Below are 11,464 nucleotides of genomic sequence, written 5' to 3'. Positions count from 1 at the left end.
GACTTCCCTCTACAGAGCTGTCAACATTTTTACTTCTTCCAGGTAAAATATAACTGTGTTGCTCTCCTGCTGAAAGGAGAACTCAACCAGAGAAAAACCACATTATAGGACTAAAGGCAGGTGGTGGTTTCTTTTGGAAGAATGGTGGGAAGGGGTATGAAGGGGGACTTTTGAGGTGCTGATAATGTTTCTTAATCTTGGTGGTAGTAACACAGCCGAATACTCTTTGATAACTCTAAGCTATATCCTGATGCTATATTTTCTGTATATATGTTAAATTGCAATGAAAACCAAGCATACAAGAAAACATTGCTGTTGCTTTCATTGCTGGCAGGGGTGTTGTGGTTTGAATGTGTCTCCCAAAGTTCATGTCCCCCAGTGCAATAGTGTTGAGAATCAGCACTTTAAGAAATAACTAATGTTACTGTCATGGGAATGCATTTGTTATCATAAGAGTGACTTTGTTATAAAAGTGAGTTCAGTCCTGTCCCTCTCTCTCTCTCCTCACCTCTCTCTCTCCCACACACATGCACACACACACTTTTGCCTTCCACCATGAAATAGCAAGAATAACCCTTGCTAGATTCTCCCCCTTAATCTAAACATCCCAGTCTCAGAACAAGAAGGAAGAAAGCTCTGTTCTTTGTGAATTACCCAGTCTGTGGGATTCTGTTACAGCAGTGCAAAATGGACTAAGCTGGGGAGATGATCTCCTCCTTGACATTGGCATCCAGGGCCGTACTGGGTCAACTGTGTAGAGCCTACCTCTCTCCACCGTAACTTGCCCCTGTGTCCCACATACCCTGTAGTCCTGCTTATTTCTCAGTGTTCCCTGAAAACACCACAGGACTATTTTTTGCCTTTGTACATCTGTCTTCTTCCTCTTTCTGTACACCAGTCCTATGCTGTAGGAAAAACTCATTCATCTTTCTAGAGCCTCTCAAAGATGCCATGGATGGGGTGGGTGTTTGGTCGACTGGTTAAGATGCCAGGTAGGGCTCCTATGTTCCAATCAGGGTGCCTGAGTTTGATTTCTGGCTCTGGCTCCTGATTCCAGCTTCCTGCTAATGTGGACCCTGTGAGACAACAGTGATGGCTCAAGAAAATGGGTTCCTGACACCTCTGTGGGAGAACGGGATTGAATTCCTGGATCCTGGCTTTGGTCCCCTGGCCATTGTGGATGTTTGGGAAGTGAACCAGTGGATGGGTGCTCACTCTGTCTGCATTACTATCTCTCTGTCTCTCAAATGAAAATAAAAATAGTTCTGGCAAACAGAGGCCTTGTGTTAAAAGAAAACGCCATAGACTGATATTGTGGCACGGCAGGTTAAGTTGCTGCTTGGAATACCTGCATTCCATATTGAGTGCCAGTTTGAGTCTCACACCTCCACTGCGCTTCAGCTTGCTATTCCTTCCCCACAGGGGCCAAATACTTGGGCTCCTGCCACAAATGTAGGAGACGCAGATGGAGTTCTAGGCTCCTATCTTCAGTCTGACCCAGCACCAGCTGTTGCAGGCACTTGGGGAGTGAACCGGTGGTTAGAATCTCTCTTTCCTTCTCTTTTCTCTATCTTCTCTTTCACAATCTCCTCAAGAGGACTGAGTTACTATCTCCTCTGTGTTACCAAAAGGCCACTATCAGCGTCATGCATTAAAACTCCATTTCATGAGGGAAATGTTCCTTGTCTGTGTTGTCTGATATGGGAGCCATTGTCACATGTGGCTATTGAGCAATGCATATCTGGGTAGGGTGATAGGACATGAATTTTAGACTTCTTTGTTTTTTTAAAATTTTTATTAATATAAGGAGAACAGATTTCATGTATTTTGTAGATATAATTCTAAGAAGATAATCATACTTGCCTCTCTCCATCAATCCCCCTTTTTAATTTAATTTTTGCAAAAACATAAAGTCATTGGTCACTTCACCATAATGCACAAAGCCACCCAGAGGGTCAATGCTCTTGTCAGACAGGTCCTAGTTAGCAGAGGCATTGCCATCCTTGACCAGGTAACCCTACCCAATGTTGTAGGTCTTCTTGTTGATCTCTGTTCAGTGATGGCAGCCTTTCTGCCCAGCCTGTGTCACGGAGAAGGCCACCCTTGCAGTGTGCCACACTTCAATACAGGCGAACTTGCCCAACCCTGGTGGGTCTTGCATGGCAGTTTCTTGGTGTGCCAGTAGCTGGTGACCTCTTTGTAGCCTTTGCCCTTGGTCACCTCAGTGACATCGATCATCTCGTCCTGACCAAACATTTGGTTCACTGGGATTTGCTGCTCCAGCCATTCCAAGACCGTTTAGTTTCTCAGCCACGGTGCTGCCGTTCACCTGGATCTGCGTCAGGTGGGCTTTTTCTACTGTGGAGGAAGAAGGCGCATCTGCATGTGGGCACTGATGCAGATGATCTGGCAGTACTTCTTCATGCTGTTGAAGTCCTTCTTGCCCTTGTCATCCTGCCACTTCCTACGCTACTTGGTGAAGGCCTTCTTCTTCAATTTATGCCAGTATCGGAGTTCAGCTCCAGCATTCCGGGGGTTCCTGAAGGTGTGGGAGGCATCGGCACAGGAAGAAATGAGACACACTCACAGCAAGGCTGATGGTATGGCTCTGGCTCTTGAGCACCAGACTTTATTTTTACATCATAAGTCACATAGTGATTCTTTCTTCTTACAATAACAAGTCTATTGTCCATTTTCTTAGAACCTTTGACCTTGTATTTTATGTTGCCTCTAGATTCTATGTCTATATCTAGTTACAACTTCTTTGATTTTCAAGGGCATATTCAGAGCATGGGTTACAATCACAGACAGGTGGGAGACAATGGGCTGCTCACACTAGCCAAGGCCTGGAGTGCTGCCGAGCTATGCAGAAATTAATTACACAAGCTAGAATATTATCTTCCTAATTTAATTACTAGAAGCCCCAATATTCAAAGCAGGCCCTTTTTTAAATGTATCCCCTCTTTTGCAGTTTTTTCTGTAATTCTAATTTCTTTATTGTACTTATCTAAAGGTTCACTTAGATCTGTTCCACAGTTTTGACAACCTAACCATTGTTGTATTTGTTGCACATATAGAATTAAAGCTTTAATAACATTTATCTTTGTTTTAATGGGAAGTATACACCAGGGAGCCTGTTGCCTTTTAATTCTTTCCCACAAACAGCTCAACCCTGCATAAAGCATTAACCCCTTCTCCTATATTAACATTCTGCTTGATTAAAATTCTACAAAGCAATGGACATTTTGGGGATTATGAGACTAAGTGTTCTTCCCTAAAATTAGAAATACAGAAATCATTAGCAGAACCACCAGGAAGCTCCAGCTTTCTTATGCAGAGTGTAGTTCCCAGCAAACCTAAAACCACCAAGACGACCGCAGCTGTCCTTCTCATGCCTTGCTGAGACAGACCTTCTGCTGTGAACTTGTCAGCCAGCCAAATTTGCCTTGGCCTCGCTGTGCCAGTGATTGTAAAAGTGCCTTTTGCACTCATCACTGATAGGCTCAGCAAAGATGGTCTTGAAGGTGCAGAGTCCTCGAGGGGTTTCCACGTAGTCCATGATGCTTACAACCACCATGGGCGGTGTCTTCACCATGGTCACAGCCTCTACAGCTTGCTTCTTGTTCACCTTGGAGCCCAGCCTGTTGACTTCCTCCACAATGTGAGTGATGCTGTCCTTGGAGCCCAAGAAGGTGGTGAGGTGCATAGGCTTGGACGAGTCATCCTTGGGAACACTTCACCTTCCCCCATGCCTGCTACTGTGCTTCCATGTCTGGGTGCAGAGAACCTCCTGTGAGCCATCTCACAGTAGAGCCAGACATCTGCCAGTAGAGCTGTTTTATTGTTCTTTAGTTTCTTGAGCTCCTTATAGATCATTAATCCTTTATCAGTTGCATAGTTTTCAAATATTTTCTCCCATTCTGTTGGTAGCCTCTTCACTTTGTTGAGTATTTCCTTTGTAGTACAGAGGCTTCTTAGCTTGATGTAATCCCATTTGTCAATTTTTGCTTTATTGCCTGGGCTTCTGGGGTCTTTTCCAAGAAGTCTTTGTCTATGGCTGTATCTTGAGAGTTTCCTGGATGTTTTCCTCTAGTAATTTGATGGTATCAGGTCATGGATTTAGATCCTTGATCTATTTTTAGTTGCCTTTTTATAAGTGTAAAGTATGGGGTCTTTCATACTTCTTGATGAGTAGATCCAGTTTTCCCAACACTGTTTATTAAGAAACTGTCATTTCCCCAGGGATTCATTTTAGCATGTTTATCAAAGATTAGTTGGTTGTAGCAATGAGGATTAATTTCTGGAATTTCTATTCCAGGATGTTTTTATGATAACTGCCCTATATAACATCTTAAAATCTGGTGTTGTGATGTCTCCAGCTTGTTTTTTCTGTTTAAGATTGCCTTAGCTATTTGGGGTCTCTTAAGTCTCCATATGAATTTTAGCATTGTTTTTCTGGATCTGAGAAGAATGTCCAATTTTGATTGGGATCACATTGATTCTGTAAATTGCTTTGGGTAGTATAGACATTTTGATGATACTAATTTTTTCAATACACAAACATAGAAGATTCTTTCTTTCTTTTTTTAGATTTATTTTTATTTATTTCAAAGACAGAGTTACAGAGAGAAGTGAGACAGAGAGAGAGGTCTTCCATCTGCTGGTTCACTCCTCAGATGGCTGTAACGGCCGGAGCTGCACTGATCTGAAGCCAGGAGCCAGGAGCTTCTTCCTGGTCTCCCATGTGGGTGCAGGGGCCCAAGGACTTGGGCCATCCTCCACTGCTATCCCAGGCCACAGCAGAGAGCTGGATCAGAAGAGGAGCAGCCAGGACTAGAACCGACAGCCATATGGGATGCTGGTGCTTCAGGCCAGGGTGTTAACCCACTGCACCACAGCGCCGACCCTAGAAGATTATTTCATTTTTCAGTGTCATCTTCTATTTCTTTCTCTACTGTTTTGTAATTTTCACTGTAGAGATCTTTCACATCCTTGATTAAATTTATTCCAAGGTAAGCCAAGACACTCTGGAAAAAAAAAAAAGAAGACCTAAATGAAAGATCTCTGCAAGTGAGATCCCAGTGGAAAGAATGGGGCCATCAAAGAAGGAGGTACCTTTCTCTGAAGGGAGGAGAGAACTTCCACTTTGACTATGACCCTGTCGGAATAAGATCGAAGTCGGTGAACTCAAAAGGCTTCCATAGCCTTGGCAACTCATGACTAGAGCCTAGGGAGATTACTGACGCCATAAACAAGAGTGTCAAATTGTTAAGTCAACAACAGGAGTCACTGTGTACTTACTCCTCATGTGGGATCTGTCCTTAATGTGTTGTCCAATGTGAAGTAATGCTATAACTAGTCCTGAAACAGTATTTTACACTTTGTGTTTCTGTGTGGGTGCAAACTGATGAAATCTTTACTTAATATATACTAAATTGATCTTCTGTATATAAAGATAATTGAAAATGAATCTTGATGTGAATGGAATGGGAGAGGGAGTGGGAGATGGGAGGGGTGCGAGTGGGAGGGAAATTATGTGGGGGGAAGCCATTGTAATCCATAAACTGTACTTTGGAAATTTATATTTACTAAATAAAAAATAAATTTATTCCAAGGTATTTAATTTTTTTGTAGCTATTGTGAGTGGTACATATTGTACAAATTCTTTCTCAGTCATGGCTTTGTATACACAAAGGCTATTGATTTTTGTGTATTGATTTTATATCCTGTAACTTTACAAAGCTCTCTTATGAGCTCTAATAGTCTGTTAGTAGAGTCTTTTGGTTCCCCTATATATAGGATCCTGTTATCTGCAAAGAGGGATAGTTTGACTTCTCCTTTCCAATTTGTATCCCTTTCATTTATTTTTCTTGTCTAATGGCTGTGGTTAAAATTTCCAGAACTATATTGAGTAGCAATGGTGAAAACTGGGATACTTGTCTGGTTCCTGACCATATTGGAAATGCTTCCAACTTTTTCCCATTCAATATGATCCTGGCTGTGAGTTTGTCATATATTGCCTTGATCATGTTGAAGAATGTTCCTTCTTTACCCAATTTGCTTAAGATTTTTTTTAATGAAATAATGTTGTATTTAATCAAATGCTTTCTCTGCATCTGTTGAGATAACTATATGGTTTTTTCCTTCATTTTGTTTATGTGATATATCATATTTATTGATTTGTCAATGTTGAACCATCCATGCACACCAGGGATAAATCCTACTTCATTTGGGTGTATGATCTTTCTGATGGGTTGTTGGATTCTATTAGCCAGTATTTTGTTGAGGATTTTTGCATCTATGTTCATTAGGGATATTGGTCTGTAGTTCTTTTTATTTGTTATATCTTTTTCTGATTTTAGAATTAAGGTGAATCTAAACTCATAGAAGGAGTTTTGGAGGATTCCCTCCCTTTCAGTTGTTTTGAATATTTTGAGGATTGATGTTAGTTCTTCTTCAAAAGTTTGGTAGAATTTCAGCAGTAAAGCCATCTGGCCTTGGGCTTTTCTTTGTTGGAGGGTCTTCATTATTGATTCAATCTCCATCTTGATTATTGGTCTATTTAGCTTTTCTATGTCTTCATGACTTAATTTTGGTATATTGTATGAGTCTAGGAATCTATCCATTTCTTCTTGATTTTCCAGTTTGTTGGCATATAGGGATTTGTAGTAATTCCAGATGATTCTTTTTATTTCTGTGATATCCATTGTAACTTCTCCTTTTTTTGTCTCTGATTTCATTAATTTGGGTCTTCTCCCCTTTTTTTAGGTTAATTGGGTCAATGATATATTAATTTTGTTTATTTCTTTTTTAAAATAGCTCTTCATTTCACTGATCTTTTGTATTTTTTTGGCTTCAATTTTGATTTTGTTTTTTATTCTTTAATTTTAATTATTTCTTTCATCTTATTGATTTTGGGTTTGTTTGTTATTGTTTTTCTATATAATTGAGATGTATTGATAGATCAATTATTTGATGTAGGCACTAATTGCTCTAAACTTTCCCTTTAACACTGTTTTTGCTGTATCTCATAAATTTTAATATGTTGTGTTGTCATCTTCATTTGTTCTAGAAATTTTTTGATTTCCCTCTGCTTTCTTCTATCACCCACTGTTCATTCAGGAGTATGTTGGTCAGTCTCCATGTGTTTGCACATTTTATAGAGTTTCTTAAGTTGCTAATTTTCAGCTTCATTCCATTGTGGTCAGAACTATATATGGTATGATTTCAATTTTTTTGTAATTTGTTGAGACTTGCTTTATGGCCTAGCATATGGTCTATCTTAGAGAAAATTCCCTGCACTGATGGAAAGAATGTATATTCTGTAACTGTGGGATGAAATGTTCTGTAGATATCAATTAGATCCAGTTGGTCCATAGTGTAGACTAGCTCTGTTGTTTCTTTATTGATTTTTTTTGTGTTGAATTCATATGTCCACTGATGAAAGTAGGCTGTTAAAGTTCCCCGTTATTATTGTTTTGGAGTCTATGTCTCTCTTTAAGTCCATTAACATTTGTTCTAAATAGCTGGGCACCCTGGCATTGGTGCATATACATTTATTATAGTCACATCTTCCTGTTGAATTGATCCCTTAATCATTACATAATGCCCTTCTTTGTTTCTTTTAACGATTTTTGAGTTAAACTCTTTTTTGTCTAATATTAGGATGGCTACTCTTGTTCATTCTTGATTTCTGTAGCATAGAGTATCTTTTTCCATTCTTTCATTTTCAGTCTGTGTTGTTATTTATTTATTTTTTTGGCTTTTTGTTTTGTTGGTGAAGTGTGTTTCTTGTAGGCAGCAAATCTTGTTTTTTTTTTTTTATTTATTTGACAAGTAGAGTTATAGACAATGAGAGAGAGACACAGAGAGAAAGGTCTTCCTTCCATTGGTTCACTCCCCAAATGGCTGCTACGGCCGGCACTGTGCCGATTTGAAGCCAGGAACTAGGTGCTTCTTCCTGGTCTCCCATGTGGGTGCAGGGGCCCAAGGACTTGGGCCATCCTCCACTGCCCTCCCGGGCCATAGCAGAGAGCTGGACTGGAAGAGGAGCAACTGGGACTAGAACCCAGCACCCATATGGAGTACCGGTGCCGCAGGCAGAAGATTTACCAAGTAAGCCACGGCGCTGGCCCCCAATCTTGTTTTTGAATCCATTTAACCATTCTGTATCTTTTAACTGGAGAAGTTAGATAGTTTACAAGTTTATTATTGATAATATACTGACATTTCAAGGTTATTATTGACAAATAATGGCTTGGTCTTACCATTTTCCCATAAATATTCCTACTGTTTGTTTTGAATTTGTTTTGTACTTTTACTAGGAGATTTTCTGCCTTCACATTCGTTCATGATGCTGTCTATCTCTCTGTGTTTCTGTGTGTAGTACATCCTTAATTATCATTTGTAAGTCTGAGTGAGTGGTGAAAAAGTTTTCCAATTTCTGTTTGTTTTGTTAAGTCTTTATTTCACCTTCATTTAAAAATGTGAGCTGGGTACAGTATTCTGGGTTGACAATTTTTTTTTCTTTTTAGGACTTGGACTATGTCTACATTCTCTCCTAGACTGTGTAGTATTTCTGATACAAAATCAGCTTTCAGTTTACTTGGAGATCCTTTGAAGGTAATCTGGCTTTTCTCTCATGCATATTTTGTAATCTTTTCTTTATGTTTTACTTTTGAAAGTTTGACTATAATGTGTTGTGTTGAAGATCTTTTCTGATCATGTTCTATGTGCTTCCTGTACTTGGATGTCCCTATCATCTTCCAAATTATGAAGTTTTCTGTATTAATTCACCAACTAGGTGTTCTAATCCATTCTTTCTTTTCATGCCTCCAGGACTCCTGAGACATACATATTTGGTCATTTCCTAGTTGCCATAAATCTTGAACACAGTTTTTGGTTTTCCTAAGTTGTTGTTGAGGTTGTTGTTCCTCTTCTTTTTCCTCCTCCTCCTCTGCCCCCCCTTCCTTTCCTCCTCTTCTTTTCCTCGTCCTCCTCCTTTCCCTGCTCCTCCTCTTCCTCCTTTTTCTTCTTTCTGACTGAGATATTTCCAAAGGTTTGTCTTCTATCTTGGACATTCTTTCTTCTGTCTTCATTCCTAACATTTCAGTTTGGTATCTCTTCAATATCTCTATGAATTTTTCATCTGTGTTGTGTATGTATTTCTTTAACTCATGTATTTGCATCTCTGTATTTTTGAGTAATCTTATGATTATTCTTTTGAATTCCTTTTCAGGCAGTTCATCAATCTTTTCATCTTCACATTCTAATATTGAAGTGTTGTTGTGTTCTTTTTGGGGAGTCATATTTTCTTACTTGTTCATGTTCCTTGTATTTCTACATTTAACTTTAGGCATATGTTGGTTTTCTCCTCTGACGGCTTCTATCTTTGAAATATGCCTCTTTGGCTTAGTGGAATATCTGCTCCTTCAGTGGCTATCCAGAGGAGTGTGCTAGGTTGGGCCAGGGAGCTCCTGACAGTGCTCAATGGTGGGGCAAGAGGCCAGGATGACACCCATATTTGGCATGGTAAATCTCCTTCATTTTCAGTAAGGGGAAGGTATGATCACATTAGCTGGTATGACCACAGCATCAGCCCCTCCCTGCCAAGGTGAACCACCCACCCAGGGTGCACCTAGAGTGCCTAGTAGCCTCAACAGCACAGGCACATGAACTGCACAAAGTATCTGTGTGCTCCTCAGTGTGAGCACAGAACCCTGAGCCTCTGAAGACAGACACAGGGATTGCCCAAAGATCTAGTCACACCCTATTGCATGCCCTATTACAGTCACAGAATTCCCAGTCATAGCGTGCAAGTTTCCCACAGTCACAAGGAGCAAGATATCCATTCTCAGCCCCACAAGCCTCCCCCCTCCACTGAAAGAGCCATGGCATTTCCAGAGCCAACTGCCTAACCAACAGAGGTTTGGTTGGTGTTCCATCTTGGCAAGTTGAGTCTGGCCACCTTAATAGAATGAGATGGAGGGAGCACTTCATGGGCCTAAGTGGGTGCCCTGACTCCTGCCAACCCTCCAGGCCAGACTCTGAGTCAATGCAGACCATGGATTTATCCCTCCAATAAATCTCCCAGTTGTATGTAGGCCGCAACAGCCTCTACTCATCTTATTAAGATGGCATTTCCTCCCTGCTTGTTGCTGGGGCCCTTGCTCCGAGAAGATGGCGACCCTTCCAGCTGCGGGCTGCAGGAGTCACTGATGGTGTCCTGTTTGCTGCTACATGATTGTAGTGTCCCCATTGCTCCAAGGTGTCTGTCTTCTTTTTATAGAATTTCCACTGCAAACATTTCTTCAACTGTCCTCTGGGAATGCAGCTCCTCTCCTTTTCTTCTGTTATCTCCTCATGGTCAGAATCAGCACATCTTTTCCTTATTCAGCCCTCTTGGACTCCCATCTGCATTTGCATGATTTTAATTTGCATATGATCTTGCTTCATTTGTGAATTTTTAGTAATTTCATGTATATATCTATGAATAAATCATGTTATCAAATAGACTGGATACTCTGACAGAGAGTTTGTGTCTTAAATGCTTCTACTGAATCTTCCATTGGAATTTTGGACAGTCTCATACCTTAAAGTGGGTGATTCAACATAACTTTCTTAATTTCATAATTTTTTTGAAATTCTAAATTTCTTCCTAATTCTAAATTCTTGACATTGGCAGTTCATATCCCACTGTTTTTCTTCATATTCTGTTAGATATTAAATATAGAGGTATTTGAAGGGCCTATTTGTATGGAATCTCTGTAGGTCTCCACATTGAGAACTTGAGCTCTGTTGGTATTAAAGGGGGCAGGAAAAGGAGGATCCAGGACCTGGTATATAGATAACACCTATGAGAGATGGAGGTCCCCACTTTGGGGAGGACTGGTTACTGGAAGGGGGGCAGAATGGAACCAGTGGAGAAGTAGGAACCAGCTTGATTCAAAGGCTTGAATTTCAGTCTTGGAGAAAAGGTGTTGTTTGGTAAAAATACAATAGATCCCAGGATTTTTTTTTTTTTGACAGGCAGAGTTAGACACAGAGAGAGAAAGGTCTTCCTTCCATTGGTTCACCCCCCAAATGGCCGCTATGGCTGGTGCGCTGCGCTGATCTGAAGCCAGGAGCCAGGTGCTTCTCCTGGTCTCCCATGTGGGTGCAGGGGCCCAAGCACTTGGGCCATCCTCCACTGCCTTCCCGGACCACAGCAGAGAGCTGGACTGGAGAGGAGCAACCAGGACAGAAACTGGCGCTCCGACCGGGACTAGAACCTGGGGTGCTGGCGCTGCAGGCGGAGGATTAGCCTAGTGAGCCGTGGCACTGGCAGGATTTTTTTTTAAAGATGTATTTCTTTATTTCAAAGGCAGAGTGACACCCACACATACACACTGGGTGTGGGGAAAGAGAGAGAAGAAGAGAGAGATTGATCTTTTATCTGCTGGTTCACTCTCCAAATGTCTGCAAA

General features: G+C 40.9%; 1 pseudogene; it reads right to left on the bottom strand.

Moving 5' to 3' along the window:
- Positions 1 to 1,885: 1,885 nt before the first annotated feature.
- On the bottom strand, positions 1,886 to 3,801 carry LOC133770574 (large ribosomal subunit protein uL3-like; annotated as a pseudogene).
- Between the last annotated feature and the right edge of the window lie 7,663 nt (positions 3,802 to 11,464).

The sequence above is a fragment of the Lepus europaeus genome, chromosome 11 (genome assembly GCF_033115175.1).
Source record: "Lepus europaeus isolate LE1 chromosome 11, mLepTim1.pri, whole genome shotgun sequence".
In the NCBI taxonomy this organism is placed as follows: Eukaryota; Metazoa; Chordata; class Mammalia; order Lagomorpha; family Leporidae; genus Lepus; species Lepus europaeus.
The sequence above is the reverse complement of the archived record's forward strand: the minus strand, read 5'-3'. Positions and strand labels throughout refer to the sequence as shown.